General features: G+C 35.7%; 1 non-coding gene across 1 annotated transcript; it reads right to left on the reverse strand.

The window, feature by feature from the left end:
• Nucleotides 1–471: 471 nt before the first annotated feature.
• LOC136215894 (small nucleolar RNA R71) lies at nt 472–578 on the reverse strand. Its single transcript, XR_010682897.1, has one exon. It is a non-coding gene; the product is annotated as a small nucleolar RNA R71 (small nucleolar RNA).
• Between the last annotated feature and the right edge of the window lie 14,980 nt (nt 579–15,558).

Consider the following 15,558-nt stretch of genomic DNA (forward strand, 5'->3'; position numbering starts at 1 on the left):
CCACCAAAACCGCTAGACCCAGAAATTGAAAAAACGGTTAAAAAGAACAAGAAAAACAAAAACAAGACTCCAATAAAAACTAGAGTTACTGAGCCAGAAATTATGGCTACACTTATGGATTACGCTAGGCCAAGAGTGGCCGGTGTAACAAATAGCATAGTTAGACCCCAAATAAATGCAAACCAATTTGAAATTAAGCCAGCATTGCTTAATATGTTGCAAAATAATGTAACATTTTACGGGTTACCTAACGAAAATCCTAACACCCATTTGACAAATTTTTTAGAAATTTGTGACACTTTTAAGGTTGCAGATGTGACTGCGGAAGCAATCAAACTTCGCCTTTTTCCTTTTACTTTGAAGGATCGAGCCAAAGAATGGTTAACTTCTATGCCAACCGCAACATTTGAAACTTGGGAGCAATTAGCCCAAACGTTTTTATCAAAATATTTTCCTTTAGCAAAAACCGCAAGAGTCATAAAAGAGTTAACATCTTTTTCTCAAAATGATAATGAAACTCTTTATGAGGCTTGGGAACGTTTTAAAGAACTTCAACGTTTATGCCCACACCACCAATTGCCCGCTGAACTTTTAATGCAAACATTTTATAATGGATTGAATCCTACAACTAGAGGTTCATTAGATGCTATGTCTGGAGGGTTATTCATGAAGAAAACATCGGCCCAAGCAAGAGAACTTTTGGAGGAAATGGCAATCAACAGTAGTATGTGGCCCGCGGAACGTGGACACGTACCAGTGGCGAAACCATCATCCTCAACTACATCATCAGTTAAAGGTATAGTGAATCTTGATCCAGTTGCGATGCTGCAAGCCCAATTTTCTGCCTTATCGCACAAAATTGATAGGTTTATGGCACCGTGTGATCCTAATGGTAATCCAATCCAAACGAATATGGATTATGAAGGTATGAGCGAAATTGAACAGGTAAATTTTGTCCAAGGGCAAAATCAAACTAATAACACTTATTCCAATACATATAATCCTGGATGGAGAAATCATCCTAACTTTAACTAGAGAGATAATAATAATAATGCCAATGCTAATCAAAATCGTACCACTAATTATCAAAATCAATCAAGAGATACGATTAGCACTTTATCTTCTAAGATCGACAAATTTATTGATGCTATGAGCGGAAAAATAAGTAATCACGACGATGGTTTTAAACGGATCGAGAATAAATTCGACCAGCTTATTAAAAACCAATCATCTAGCATCCATAATTTGGAGGTTCAAATTGGACAACTCGCTAAATCAATTCCATCCCGCAAAGAGGGAAGTCTTCCCAGCCATATGGAGGAAAATCCGAAAGAACATGTAAAGGCTATCACTCTTCGTTCAGGAAAAAATTACTTAGGTCCGGAAATGCCCGGAAATTCAACTTTATCAGGAATTGATTTACCAAAATCCAAAGAAGATACATTAAACCAAAAAGATACACCAATTGGTTCAAGTACAAAAACTTTTGTACCCAAACCACGTTTTCCACACAAAGTCCGCAATAAGGACTATGACAAACAACTTTTAACATTTTTAGACAAACTTAAAAATTTGCATATTAATTTAACGTTTATGGATGCAATTATGCAAATTCCCAATTATGGTAAATTCCTAAAAGATTTAATTTCAAAGAAAATCAGTTGGGAAGGAATTTCATCCATTTCGCTAACTGAAGATTGTAGTTCAATTGTGTCAAGTAATTTGCCCACTAAACTCAAAGATCCCGGATGTTTTACCATTCCGTGTAAGTTGGGAGATATCGAATTCCCAAGTTGTCTTTGTGATTTAGGAGCAAGCATAAACTTGATTCCATTATCTATTTTTAATAAGTTAGGCTTAGAAGAAGATATCAAACGTACCAATATGGTTTTGCAATTAGCGGACCAAACCACTAAAAGACCATATGGTATTATCGAGGATGTTTTAGTTAAAGTTGACAAATTTATTTTTCCTACCGATTTCGTTATATTAGATTTTGCGTATGACGTTAATTGTCCGCTAATCTTTGGTAGACCGTTCATGAATACGGGACGTGCTCTAGTTGATGTGTCGGAAGGGAAAGTAGTTTTAAGAATAGGAGACGATAAGATCGAGTTTGATATGAACCAAGTAATGAATGGAGGATTTCGCTTGTATGAAACTTGATTTAGTTGAAGAATGTGTAAATGACATTGTTCAAAAAGAAGAAATAATAGAACCTATAATGAGTGAAGAATTAGAAGATAAGGACCCAGAGCCTTTGATTCGAGAAGATGGACCAATTCCGCCTTCAATTATAATTCCACCTAAATTAGAACTTAAAGAATTATCAAACCATTTAAGGTACGCTTTCTTAGGCGAAGGCGATTCTCTACCTATAATTATCTCTAACAAACTAACAAAGGTTCAAGAAGAAAAAATAAAAGAAGTTGTTAGAAATAGAATAGGAAGTATGGGATGGCAAATTTCAGACTTAAAAGAAATTAATCCTAGTATTGTAATGCACATAATTCACTTAGAAGAAGATAAGCCACCTAAAGCGGATAGGCAAAGATGCTTAAATCCAAATATGAAAGAAGTAGTCAAAAACGAGATTACTAAACTTCTAGGCAATGGAATCATTTATCCTATTTCGGATAGTGAATGGGTTAGTCCAATCCACTGTGTACCTAAAAAGGGAGGCATAACCGTTGTAAGGAATGACGAAGGTGAATTAATACCTACACGAACCACCACCGGTTGGAGAGTTTGTATAGATTACAGGAACCTTAATAAAGCAACTAGGAAAGACCATTTTCCTCTACCTTTCATTGATCAAATGATCGAACGAATAGCTGGTCATGCTTTCTATTGTTTTCTAGATTGCTACTCTGGATTCTTTCAAATATATATTTACCCGGATGACCAAGACAAAACAACCTTCACATGTCCTTATGGAACATTTGCATATAGGAGAATGCCCTTTGGTCTATGTAACGCACCAGCAACATTTCAACGTTGTATGACTGTAGTCTTTAATGATTTCATTGAAGATATCATGGAAGTTTTTCTGGATGATTTTTCCGTTTATGGAGATTCTTTCGATTCATGCTTACAGAACTTGGATAAAGTTTTGTCTAGGTGTGAAGAAACAAATTTAGTATTAAACTGGGAAAAATGTCATTTCATGGTTGACGAGGGAATTGTTTTAGGACATAAAATATCTGAAAAGGGATTAGAAGTGGATAGAGCAAAAACTTCAGTGATAGAAAAATTACCCCCTCCAACCACTGTTAAGGGAGTAAGGTCATTTTTAGGACATGCAGGTTTTTACAGGAGATTCATTAAAAATTTCTCTGTAATTTCCAAACCACTTACTAATTTACTCATGAAAGATTCGACCTTTGATTTTAATGAAGATTGCGTTAAAGCTTTCGAAACACTGAAAACAGCTTTAGTCAGTGCACCTACTATTGCTAAACCCAATTGGGATTTACCTTTTGAAATTATGTGTGATACAAGTGACTTAGCTGTCGGATGTGTTTTAGGTCAAAGAAAGGACAAGAAACTTCATGTCATTTACTATGCAAGTCACACACTATCCGGTGCACAATTAAACTACACCACAACCGAGAAGGAAATGTTAGCTATAGTTTTTGCATGTGATAAGTTTAGGTCATACTTATTAGGTTCGAAAATTATTATTTATACCGATCACGCAGCTTTAAGATATTTATTTGCTAAGAAAGATGCAAAACCACGTCTAATTAGATGAGTTTTATTGTTACAAGAATTTGATATAGAAATTAAAGACAAAAAGGGTGTAGAAAACCTTGTCGCCGATCATCTATCAAGACTCGAAGGTGAAAACGGTCCTATAGGTGAGACTATCGGTATACGAGATGATTTCCCTGATGAATATCTCTATCAAATAAAAAGTGTCATGTCGCCATGGTATGCGGATATTGCAAATTATCTTGCAGCCAACATTGTTCCGGAAGGATTAACTTTCCAACAAAAGAAGAAATTCTTCTTTGACATTAAATAGTATTTTTGGGAAGATCCTTTTTTGTTCAGAACTTGTGGTGACGGGATAATTAGGAGATGCGTTAGTGAAAATGAATATGAGTCTATAATGTCGGAATGTCATTCTAGCTCTTATGGGGGACATAACGGAGTTAGTAAGACAGTAGCCAGGATATTTGAATGTGGATTCTTTTGGCCTACACTGTTTAAAGACGTCCGTTCATTTATTATTCGTTGTGACAAGTGCCAAAGAGCAGGAAATTTAGGCAAAAAAGATGAGATGCCCCTCACAAACATGTTAGAAGTTGAAGTCTTCGACATGTGGGGAATAGATTTCATGGGACCTTTTCCCCCTTCTTTTGGTAAATCTTACATATTAGTCGCCGTAGATTATGTTTCGAAGTGGGTTGAAGCAATTGCAACCCCGACGAACGATTCTAAAGTTGTTGTTGGTTTTCTTGAAGATATATTTTGTAGATTTGGTTGTCCTAGAGTCATTGTAAGTGATGGCGGTACCCATTTTATAAACCGAAATTTTGATACACTTATGAAAAAATATGGAGTATGCCACCGCGTGTCAACGCCATACCATCCTCAATCGAATGGTCAGGCAGAGATATCAAATAGAGAACTCAAATGGATTCTAGAGAAAACAGTTTCGCCTTCAAGAAAAGATTGGTCTTGTAAACTCAACAATGCGTTATGGGCATACCGTACTGCATTTAAAACACCAATAGGAATGACTCCATACCGATTAGTGTATGGGAAGGCATGTCATTTGTCAGTCAAATTAGAACACAAAGCCTATTGGGCTATTAGGGAACTTAACTTTAATTTGCAACAAGCAGGTAAGAAACATTTGCTCAACTTAAATGAGTTAGACGAGTTACGTCATCTATCTTACGAAAATGCGAAAATATATAAAGAAAAAGTGAAAAAATGGCACGACACCAAGATTAAAGTCAAAAGCTTTAACATTGGGGACAAGGTGCTGTTATTTAATTCACGACTCCGTTTATTTCCAGGTAAACTTAAGTCCAGATGGATAGGACCATATCTAGTCATTAAAGTATTTGATTATGGCTCTTTGGAACTTGAAGGACCTGACGGAATTCGTTTCAAAATTAACGGTAATAGATGCAAAATCTTTTACGAAAATGTTTCAAACAAAGAAATTGCGTTTGTAACGCATTTTTCTGAAGATTAATTCATTAAAATTTAATGTACTTTATTTTTATTTTATTTTTATTTTTATTTCATTTTGTTTTGTTTTGTTTTGTTAGTTTTAATTTAGTTTAATGATTTTTGATTTAGTTTAAATTTTTACACATGCCAAATTTATGATTTTTAATTATTAATAGACTTTATATTAAGATTTAGATGCATAATAATATGTTTAAGTCATGCTTTTATTTTAATTTTAGGTCTTTAGTTCGAATTAGGAGAAATTTGGTGATTCTCAGCCGAGAATTTGGAATTCTCAGTTGAGAATTCACATTTTCAGAATTGTCCAAACAGGTAAGGAATTTTCTGAACTTACCGCGAATTTATATTCTCGGCCGAGAATCAGAAACATAGGGTTTCAACGCCTGATTTCCACGAGGAAATCAGCATGTCGCGATCGAGAATTGGGATTCTCGATCGCGACACGGGAATTTTTTGCACCATCAGACCTGTATTTTCTTCATCCTGCAGACACAGCTTTTCAAAATCGAAAAATTGAGTTTCTTCAACTTTCAGAGGTATGATTTTATGCCTTTTCGCATCAAAACAACACCTCATTTCGTCCTAAAATCCTATAAATAAATCCTAGAGGATCAAAGTTCTGTTACATTCTTTTCATCTCTATCAGAACAAAATTCTGATTTTCTGAAAACACTATTGTTAACTAAGTTACAGAACCCTTCTTCCTTTTCACAAAACCATGACTACTAAACACAAATCCCCTAGGAAAAATGCTACTTCAAGCAATAAACGTCCCGACTTATCCAAACGATATGGTGCGCCATTTCCTATCTTCAATCATGATGAAGGCAGGCGCTACTGGAGGCTTCGTTACAAGTTCTTCATCGGAATGTTATATATGGACGAGTTTTTGAATAAACAACTCGGAATAAGCGATGACGTGAGTCGCTATTTGGAACGCTTAGGATGGACAAAATTCGCCAACATGCGATTTCCTATAATTGGCGATTAGATTCTCGAAGGGTGCGTCTTAGTTTTCGTCGAGATGGCGAACTATTTACTTTCGGATATCCCGAGTTGCATGCCTGGTTTGGTTTTCCCCCGAGGGATACAATCAAACGTCATCCTGGTAAAGATATGACATCCACAGACATATGGAGAATGCTCACTGGATTCTGGCGTTTCAATCCTCGACTCGCCTACAATCAATCCTTTCACTCCAATTCAATGTTGTATCTACACAAATTTCTGTGTCACAGTCTGTTCGGTCGCACATTTAGCAGTGTGGTCCGAGACACCGACTTATATGTCCTTGGAGATATATTCCAAGGGAATACAGTTGATTCTTCAAAAATTCTGATGGAGGGTCTTGTTGCCGCTTCTCGATCCAAGGATAAAAAGATTGGATTCGGGAATATAATTTGCGGAATAATTCTCGATACCAAGGGTACTATTGCTGTTCCTTGGAGTGAGGATGAATCTTTTTCGACACTAGACTATGAGTTTTTGGAATATGAAGGTCTAGTGAAACATGTTTTTCGAGCAGGCCCGCATTTTCTTTCTGCACCAGAACGTCAAGCTTTCGTGCAATTGAAAATTGAACGCTATAGGGCTAGAGAAATCCCGATTAATAGGGATGAGTATATAGAATAGTTTAGGTTTATAAGTTTTTCTTTTAATATTTTGTGAATATTTATGTATTTTGTGTGATTTCATTTCATTCTTTGTTTTTATGTTTTGTTTCAATTCTTGTACATATATGTTAATTCAATAAAAATTTCTACTTATTTTCGTTGATTTCTTGTTTTGACTATAGTTAATATACATTTGCTCCATTTCCTATAAGATCATGGATCAATCTATACTAAATCTCTTCATATTGACCAATTCTAGTCATTCTTGCTCAAATGAAAATAAGAATGGTTATAATACACTAATATGGTTTTTATTAATTAACAACTATGTTCATACTTTTTTCACATTATACATTTACTCCATTTTTATTTTAGGTTTAAATCAGTTAATTAATACATGAACTTGTATTTATTTCACTTAACATGATTCATTTAACTTATATGCATAAATGTACATTAATGTTTCATTAATTCTTAATATGAATGTATTTCTCTTTATTTCTTACAATTACTAAGGATAAAACCTTTGGTTTTCCTTGAATTTAATGTTTTGCATTTAAGTTTTTAAGTGCAGGTACAATTTTAATTTAATTCAGGACACAATTAATCAAAAAAATTGCACAAACCAAGTCAAAATACACTTATAACAGCACAATTGACCGATTCTCGGCCGAGAATTAAATATTCTCGGTAAGTGCAGCAAAAACATGCCGAATTCAGAGCGAATTGTTCTCTGAAATTCGCGTGCCGCGACCGCGGATCGGCATTCTCGGTCGCGACACGCGACCTGTAGGGCGATTTATTTCGAATTTTTGACCTATTTTTAGCCTATTCCTTACATCTCCCTATTTCACCCAATATAACCCTACTCCTTACACAAACCTCACATACCTCACTTTTTACCCAATCACCTACTCTAAACTCTTCCCCATACATTACTTTTACTCTTCCCAATTTATTCTTTACCCCCTCTAATCACTTATCAATTCAATTCCTCATTTACAACTCTCACTTCATCTTCAACCTTTGGTTTTCTCTCTTTTCCTTTCTTCTTCTTCTTCTTTGCAAACCCTAAACACCATTAACATGCCTAGAACAAAGCGTGTTGGTCACAAGCCTCAAGTTACGGAAGCTAATCGCCTTCGTATACGTTGCGGAGCCTATTTTGACATTGAAACGGAGGAGGAAGCCGCTCGATTCATTCACTTTTCCAATTACAAGAGGGAGTTTGTGGATATGAACTTCCTTGACTTCGATTCAGTAAGGGCATTGGATTTTTCTACTAGAAATGATGCTTTCATTGAAACTTGGGTTGTCAAGCTTTTGTTTCTATGCGTTTTCCCCGTATTACGGAATATGTCGTAGAGTTTTTGGTCACTTTGACCATGAATAAGAAGAAGACATCAATTTCCTTTAGAAATAATGGTGTAACTTATACCATAGATTATGAGGCTATGGGGAATATGTTTGGTTTCCCTATTAGTGATTTCTATGACAAGCCTAAGGATTTTGATAACGACTCTATTTGGCAAACTCTTTCGGATCAAGAATATTTTAACTCCAAAAATACCTCAAGCAAGTTGATTAAGGACAATTGTGTGTTCTTCTTTCACAAATTTCTGAGTTTTTCCTTATTTGGCCGTGTTGAGAGCTCCAAAATTCAAGTTTGGGATTTGTTCGTTTTGGATTGTTTGTTTAAAGGTTTGAGGGTTGATAGCATCGGTATGCTATTTGACAATTTATTTCGTGCTTCGAGGGCTCATACCATTCAAGTCCCTCTCGGTAATTTTATCACTACAATTGTTTTGGGAGCACGGGGTGAATTAGCCGATTATGACATGTCCACCTACCATGGGTATGTTCCGATTTTGGACATTTCGGCGCTTGAGCGGGCTCACTTATTGCTTACTTCGGTTCCTCCTGTTTTTATTTCATATGCTTCCCGTATTGCCCATCTTCGTGGCACTATGGGTGGAGGAGCTTCAAGTTCCCAATTTGTAGGTACCGATGAAGGAGGCGCGGCGGAGGAAGAGGAAGATGCACCGCAAGCTCAACCACAACCCCAAGCACCTCAAGATGATGATCCGGTGGATTTAAGGCGGATTTTGAACCAAATCAATTCAAATAATTGCCAAATGAATTTAAGAATTGATGATTTGGTGGAGAATAATATGGTGATGAATGACAACCTCAATACTTTGAGGCGCAAGCATAGGTCAACACGGCATCGGATGCTTTCATTCTTCCGTCGCCGCAATGTGGAAACTTCACCAACACCTCCAGATTCCCCGCCTAATGCTTAGGTTTTATCTTTTCTTTTCATCTTGTTATGTTGTTTTTAAATTTCAGTTTGGTACAATATTTTTAATTATTATGTTCGTACAATTTTCATTTTATGTTGAATGCTTTTTATTTGCTAATTTCTATTTTATTTCGTATGCTTTATTTCGTGCTTATTTTTCATGTTATCTCAATATTTGCACCAATGAGGACATGGTCCAATTTAAGTGTGGGAGGAGATATACATATATCATTTATACATATACGAATAAATGCAACGAATAATTTTTTTTTAAGCAACATTTATAAATGCAACACTTATTTTATGCAAATGCAACATATATTGCAACACAATTTATTTAACATTATTTTTCATAACTTTACATTTTTATATGTTTAAAATATTTTAACTTATGATTATTTTTAGGTTATCATTATTGTTAGAAATAATATTTCTATACGGGTAATAATTTTTAAAATTTTTCACAAATCTCCAATACGATTTTAAGTAAAAACATCTCGAATGAATATATTTAAGTAATAAATTCTTTATATTCGATCTCTATTTTATATCATGACAATCATGATACAATAAATCTTATTTTAAATTTTCAATTAGGTTTATAGGCATTAAATTGAACTAACAATTTTAGCTCGATTTGATGTCGTCTTACACTAACACCAATTGAAGTTTTTAAGGAAACTTTAGCCATAATACATGTTGAATTTTAAGTCAATATAGGATGAATGTGCTATTTTTCTTTTTCCCAATTTACAATTTTAATTTTATATTTCATATTAATTAATCAATTAGTTGAATTCTTAACTTCTGGCCACGATTGAGACTAACCTTATCACAATCGCGGTATGAAAGGGAAGAAAATTAAGTATCGTTTACTTTTGGCCACGATTGCGACCACTCTTATCACAATCGAGGTATGGAAGGAACGTTAAAAACAAAAATTTAGCGTGTTTAAGTTTAAAGTAACGATTGCGTCCACCCATGGCATGGTCGGTACATCTAAAGCAAACAATAAGCAATAAAATACGTATAAGGTTACGATCGAGACCACCCTTATCTCGGGCGTAACTAAGCAAACAAATTAACCCAAAGTACTTATTTATTTAATATATTTCATATATTAGTTTAGGTTTGGGAAAGGAAATTTTGTGCTTTGAAAATGCCTTGAGACAAAAGACTCAATAACATGCGTGCTTATATCGTCCCGAATACTTCAATTCAAAATTAAAAATACAAGACGAATGATATATCGCCTTTATACTAGTTAATTTGATATTTTGCGTATAAATTTGCCATGCGAAGTTAGTCTTTTCGGCTTAACTAATTTAAAACGTAATACAAAGATATATGTTTTATTTTCATAAAGAGATTAGTTAAAGAATAAATTCAGTGAAATTTTGCTCGGGACTAGCAAAAGATTAAGTGTGGAGATTTGTTAAGCCCAAAATATACCTAAAATACCATCAATAATTACATCAGTTTTGCTTCGAAATCATACTATTTATACCTGTTTAGAATACTTTTACTTTCGGGTATGTTTCTTTCTTGTAAGGTACCTAAATATTTGGTAAAATCCAAATAGGAAAGAAAAGAGCTTAAAAACAGAAGAAAAACCCTACAAAAGAAGCTAAAGACGACGAAGATCAAACACGCCAAAACGAGGACGAGGACAACGGTCGAAGAAACGGAAAACAGTCCGTGTCGCGACCGAGAATCCTCCATTCTCGGTCGCGACACGCGTCACCAGCTTATTCCCTTAACGATTTCGAAGACCAAATATTTGCTCCCCCATTCTCGGCCGAGAATTTGCATTCTCGGCAAGTTTAGAAATTCCTGGAGAGCCATTCGCACACATTCGTTTTCGACGAAACGCGTTCGTTTGGGTGGATAAAAACATCCCTTCGCAGAGGATACGGCCCTTCACAACGGACATGACACTTCAATCAAGACTCTTCAACATCTATAAATAAAGAGTTGATGGAGAGTTGGAGATATAGAAAAAAAGAGAAGATTAGTATAGAATTAATGCAGGAATTCTGAGTCAAGCGATTCAGAGTTTAGAGTTCATTTCTGTAAAAGCAATATGATGTACACACATTGTTTATTCAATAATTACAAACACAGTAGCGTTTTCATATTAGTTTACATTTTGGTAGTAGTCGACCGTATCTCTATTACGAATTTACAGCGAGAAGATTGAGTAGAGGATCCGCCCTGAGTCTGACAAACTCTAATGAAACCCAAGGAAAGGATTGACAACCCGTTCACTTGCAAGTCGTCAAATGTTTTCATGCTTCTTGTTCTCTGTAAACTTGTATCAAATTCATATTTCATCTAATAAAGTTCATTCTATTCGATAGATTTTTATGTAGCACTTTGGTAAATGATCCGAAGTGAGTTCTGGTGCTTTCATTAAAACGTAGTTAAATTCAAAATCTTTACAAGGAAACTTTGTTGAACACTTAGGCAAATTGATATCATCAGTAGAGTATCAATTTGGTTAAGGTAGCGATCTAACCCGACCGTAGGAGGATTGATTGCAGTTCAAAGCCCTAAAATTAGAGGAATCGACGTTTATTTCATTGTTATAATTTATACAAAGTTTAAAGTTGTTTTCTTTGCTTAATGCAAACGAATACATTTGTTTACTTTTCTAAAGAACTAAACGTTTCTGTTTTGTAAATTTATCCCTAAATCAGAAGTATTTTCTAACATTTGTTTTACTCTAATCTAATTCTTATTCTAGCAATTTCAAAACCAAATCCAATTAAACGATTTTCCATATTATAAACCTTAGAAGTAAATCTAACTGATTCAAGATAAGTTTTCGTTAAAAAACGTTCCCTGTGGGATCGATATCTTTTATTACTACAAGCGTATACCGTGCACTTGTGGAAATCGCTCAACACTGATCTCACAAGCTTTAGATATTCAGATATCTAGACAGTTACATAGATCCGGTGAGATAACAGTATGGATTGATTTATCTAATGTGTCAACTGTTCATCTCATTGGTATTAGTAGGTATAACTAATCCTCAGACTCAAACATTCGTTAATTAGTGATTCTGGATTATGGAGTCTGATACTTTGATTCTGTGCGAGAACGATCCAACAGGTGAGAGCCTGTGGTGTGTGAGAGCAGGGTTGGGTATCACACAAAGTAATCTTTCAGAGTGAATTCAACCTGTACAAGTAAAACCAGACTCTTCGTTATATGTAACCTTGACACGTTCCATGGTTATAAGGAATTGACCGACAGGATATAGTTGATGAAGGATCGTATTATACTGTACCTAATGTAGAAAGGTTAACGTCAGTTACAACCTGACTTCTTAATTGCTCTGGGGGAATATCATAGGCTCTGCTAGTAACAGCTCGCGACGGTATTCCGTTATATATATGTTGAAATAATCGTGATGAATTAATTTCAAAGGATATATACGGGTAGTGGCAATAAAGGACCTAATGGGTCGCATATGGGACTTGGAACCAGAGGACGAAAATATAATTAGTGAGACACTATATATGGGCCGAAATTTATAGATCAATTAGGGATAAATTAATTTGATTAATAATTATAATTTGATTATGGTTATGAATTAAATTAAAGGATTATCTGATAATGTTAATTAGAGATTTTAATGGGATTGAAACTCTAATTAATTATCCCTAACAATAATTAAATTATTAATTTGATTAATGATATTATCTAGATATAATTAGTTATTATTTAGATAATAGAAAAGTGTTTATTTAATTATCTAATTAGCAATCCTACTCCGAATGAGATTCTAATTATTTAATTACCTAACACAACTGGGATTAGGGTTTTGAGAAATCTATAAATATACACCCTAACCCTAGAAATTCGACCAACATAAAAGAACAAGAGGAGGAATCGTTCCGTCTTCGTCTCGGCTAATTCACATTATTTCTTACTCTCTCTTTGATCTTGTATCGATTTCCGTTAGAGGCAATCATTGCGATTGCTATATATTAAGGTTAATTACTGATTAGTTTTGTTTTTCTGTGTTGAACAAAAATGTTGGTTGCTCACGGATTGAATCTAAAAGTTGTGGGCACTTCGTTTGCAATTGTAGATAGTTCTTCATAAAAGGTATTTCACTTTATCCCTCTTTATATGAAATAACAATTAACAGATCTCGGAAAAGGGAAATAGATAAAATAGATAAAATTTTATTATTCCGCTACGCCTAGGCTTGTCTATTTTCCTATAGTATGTAGCCCCTGCATTTTTCAGGCCAAATGGCATTAACTTGAAGCAATATGTAGCCTGGTGTGTGACAAATGAGGTCTTGATCATGTCTTTAGGCTCCATCTGGATCTGGTGATAACTAGATTTCACATCTGTGAAGGAAAAGACCTTGTATCCTACGATTCCATCCACTAGAATGGCAATACATGGTAGCGGATAGTTGTCCTTAGGACAAGCCTTGTTCAGATCGGTAAAATCAATGCACATTCTATAGGATCCGCCCACTTTATTGACAAGAACTACGTTCGCCAACCACTGCGTATATATTACTTCTTCGATCGTATCAGCTTTTTGGAGCTTGGCGATTTCATCTTCTATGGCTTTTTGTCTTTTATGTCCATGATTTCGCATCTTCTAGGCTATGTGTGTTGCATCATCTGCCATGTTCGATTTGTGAGATCACATATGGGCTTACCCTTGTTAACACTTCATTCTCCCAAGCAAAAACACTTTCACATTCTATTAATGCCTTCGTGATATCTTCCTTTATTTCCAGCTTGAGCCCTTTAGCAATTTTCACCTTCTTACCTCCAGCATGAGGTACATTTCTGTGTCGCCTAACGCTATGGTGATGGACTCTTCATCCTCTCCTTCATCATCCTTAGCATATAGGTGAATGGATAACGAGGCTGAATACGTTTCTTGTGCCATCTTCTAACTTCCTCTAATAATAACTCCTCCTCTACTTGTAGAGATATACATTGTTAGGTGGCGGATAGAGATCAGGGATGCGACTTTAGAAAGGTTGATCGAAAGGGGCAAGCTTGACAAGTTCATCCAAAATGATAAAAGCCAAGACGATGACAAACAAAAGGCGGAACCCGAAAAGAAGTCAAAATGGGTTATCAACGTCATTGTTGGCGGACCTGGATACTAACCACCGGTAAAAAAAAAGCAAAGACATCCGCCTTAGACAAGACGGCTCTCAATCGCCCGCCCAACAATTGGCCCCCATGAAGATGCCTTGGTAATTACGATGACCATTAAAGGCTGGGAGATGAAGAGAGTCATGATAGACACTGGCTGTTCATGCAACGTGATCACTAGAGGGGCATTTGCCAAACTGAAAGTAGATCCATACAGATAGAAACAGCATTTGTGGCCCGTTTCGGTATCTAGATCAGGATGTCCGTCAGGGCTTGGGCTTTGAAGGCTTTTCTTGGTTCGAATGTGATCTCCAACTCTGCCAGCTTTAGGGTCCATTATGCTAACCTGCCAGATGTTTCCAGTTGTTGGAGGATTTTGCATAAGGGTAAGTTTGTCCGAATGATGATGGGTGACTCTAGAAGTAGTGCCGAAGCTTTTATGTTGTGATTACTATAGCAAAGGCCAAATTTTCCAAACGGGGTAGCAGGTTTCTACGTCCCTTAAAACTCTGCCGACGTAATAAATGGGGAATTGCTCACCTCCTTTCTCTCTAACTAGTATGGTTCCAGTGGATTCATCGGCCACACTGATATAAAGGTACAGAGTTTCGCCCATGACCGGTCGGCTTAGAAGTTGTGGGCTGGATAAGAACTGCTTTAGCTCTTCAAATGATTCCAGGCATTCTTTAGTCCATTCAAAGTCTTTTACCCCTTTGAGGATTTTATAAAAAGGTAGGAATCGCTTCACCAAACATGATATGAAACGTCCCAAAGCATTAATTTTTCCATTCAACTTTTGGACATCATTAAGCTTTCTCAGGGGCTCAATGTCGATGATTGCCCAGATCTTGTCAAGATTAGCTTCTATTCCTCTTTGAGAGATCATGAACCCTAAGAATTTACTTGACCCAACCTCGAAAGTGTACTTTTCTGGGTTCAGCTTCAAGTTGTGTGTCTTAAGGGTATCGAAGACAAGCTGCAGATCTTTAGCATGTTCCTCCATTGTCTTGCTCTTTATGATCATGTCATCTACATACACCTCCACCTTATCCCCAATCAGATCCTTGAAGATCTCATTCACAAGCCACTAGTATGTTGCGCCTACATTTTTTAGGCCAAACGATATGACATTATAACAGTACGTACCTTTGTGTGTGTTTAATGCCTTTCTTGGGTGGATTGGATCAGATTGCGAGCGTGCCAATAGCTTTATCTAAAACTACAAAAAGAACTGTAAATTGGATCTAACTTCTAATCAAACGAAAGTGTAAAAGACTTAAAGGACACA

Source organism: Euphorbia lathyris, chromosome 1, assembly GCF_963576675.1.
Source record: "Euphorbia lathyris chromosome 1, ddEupLath1.1, whole genome shotgun sequence".
NCBI lineage: Eukaryota > Viridiplantae > Streptophyta > Magnoliopsida > Malpighiales > Euphorbiaceae > Euphorbia > Euphorbia lathyris.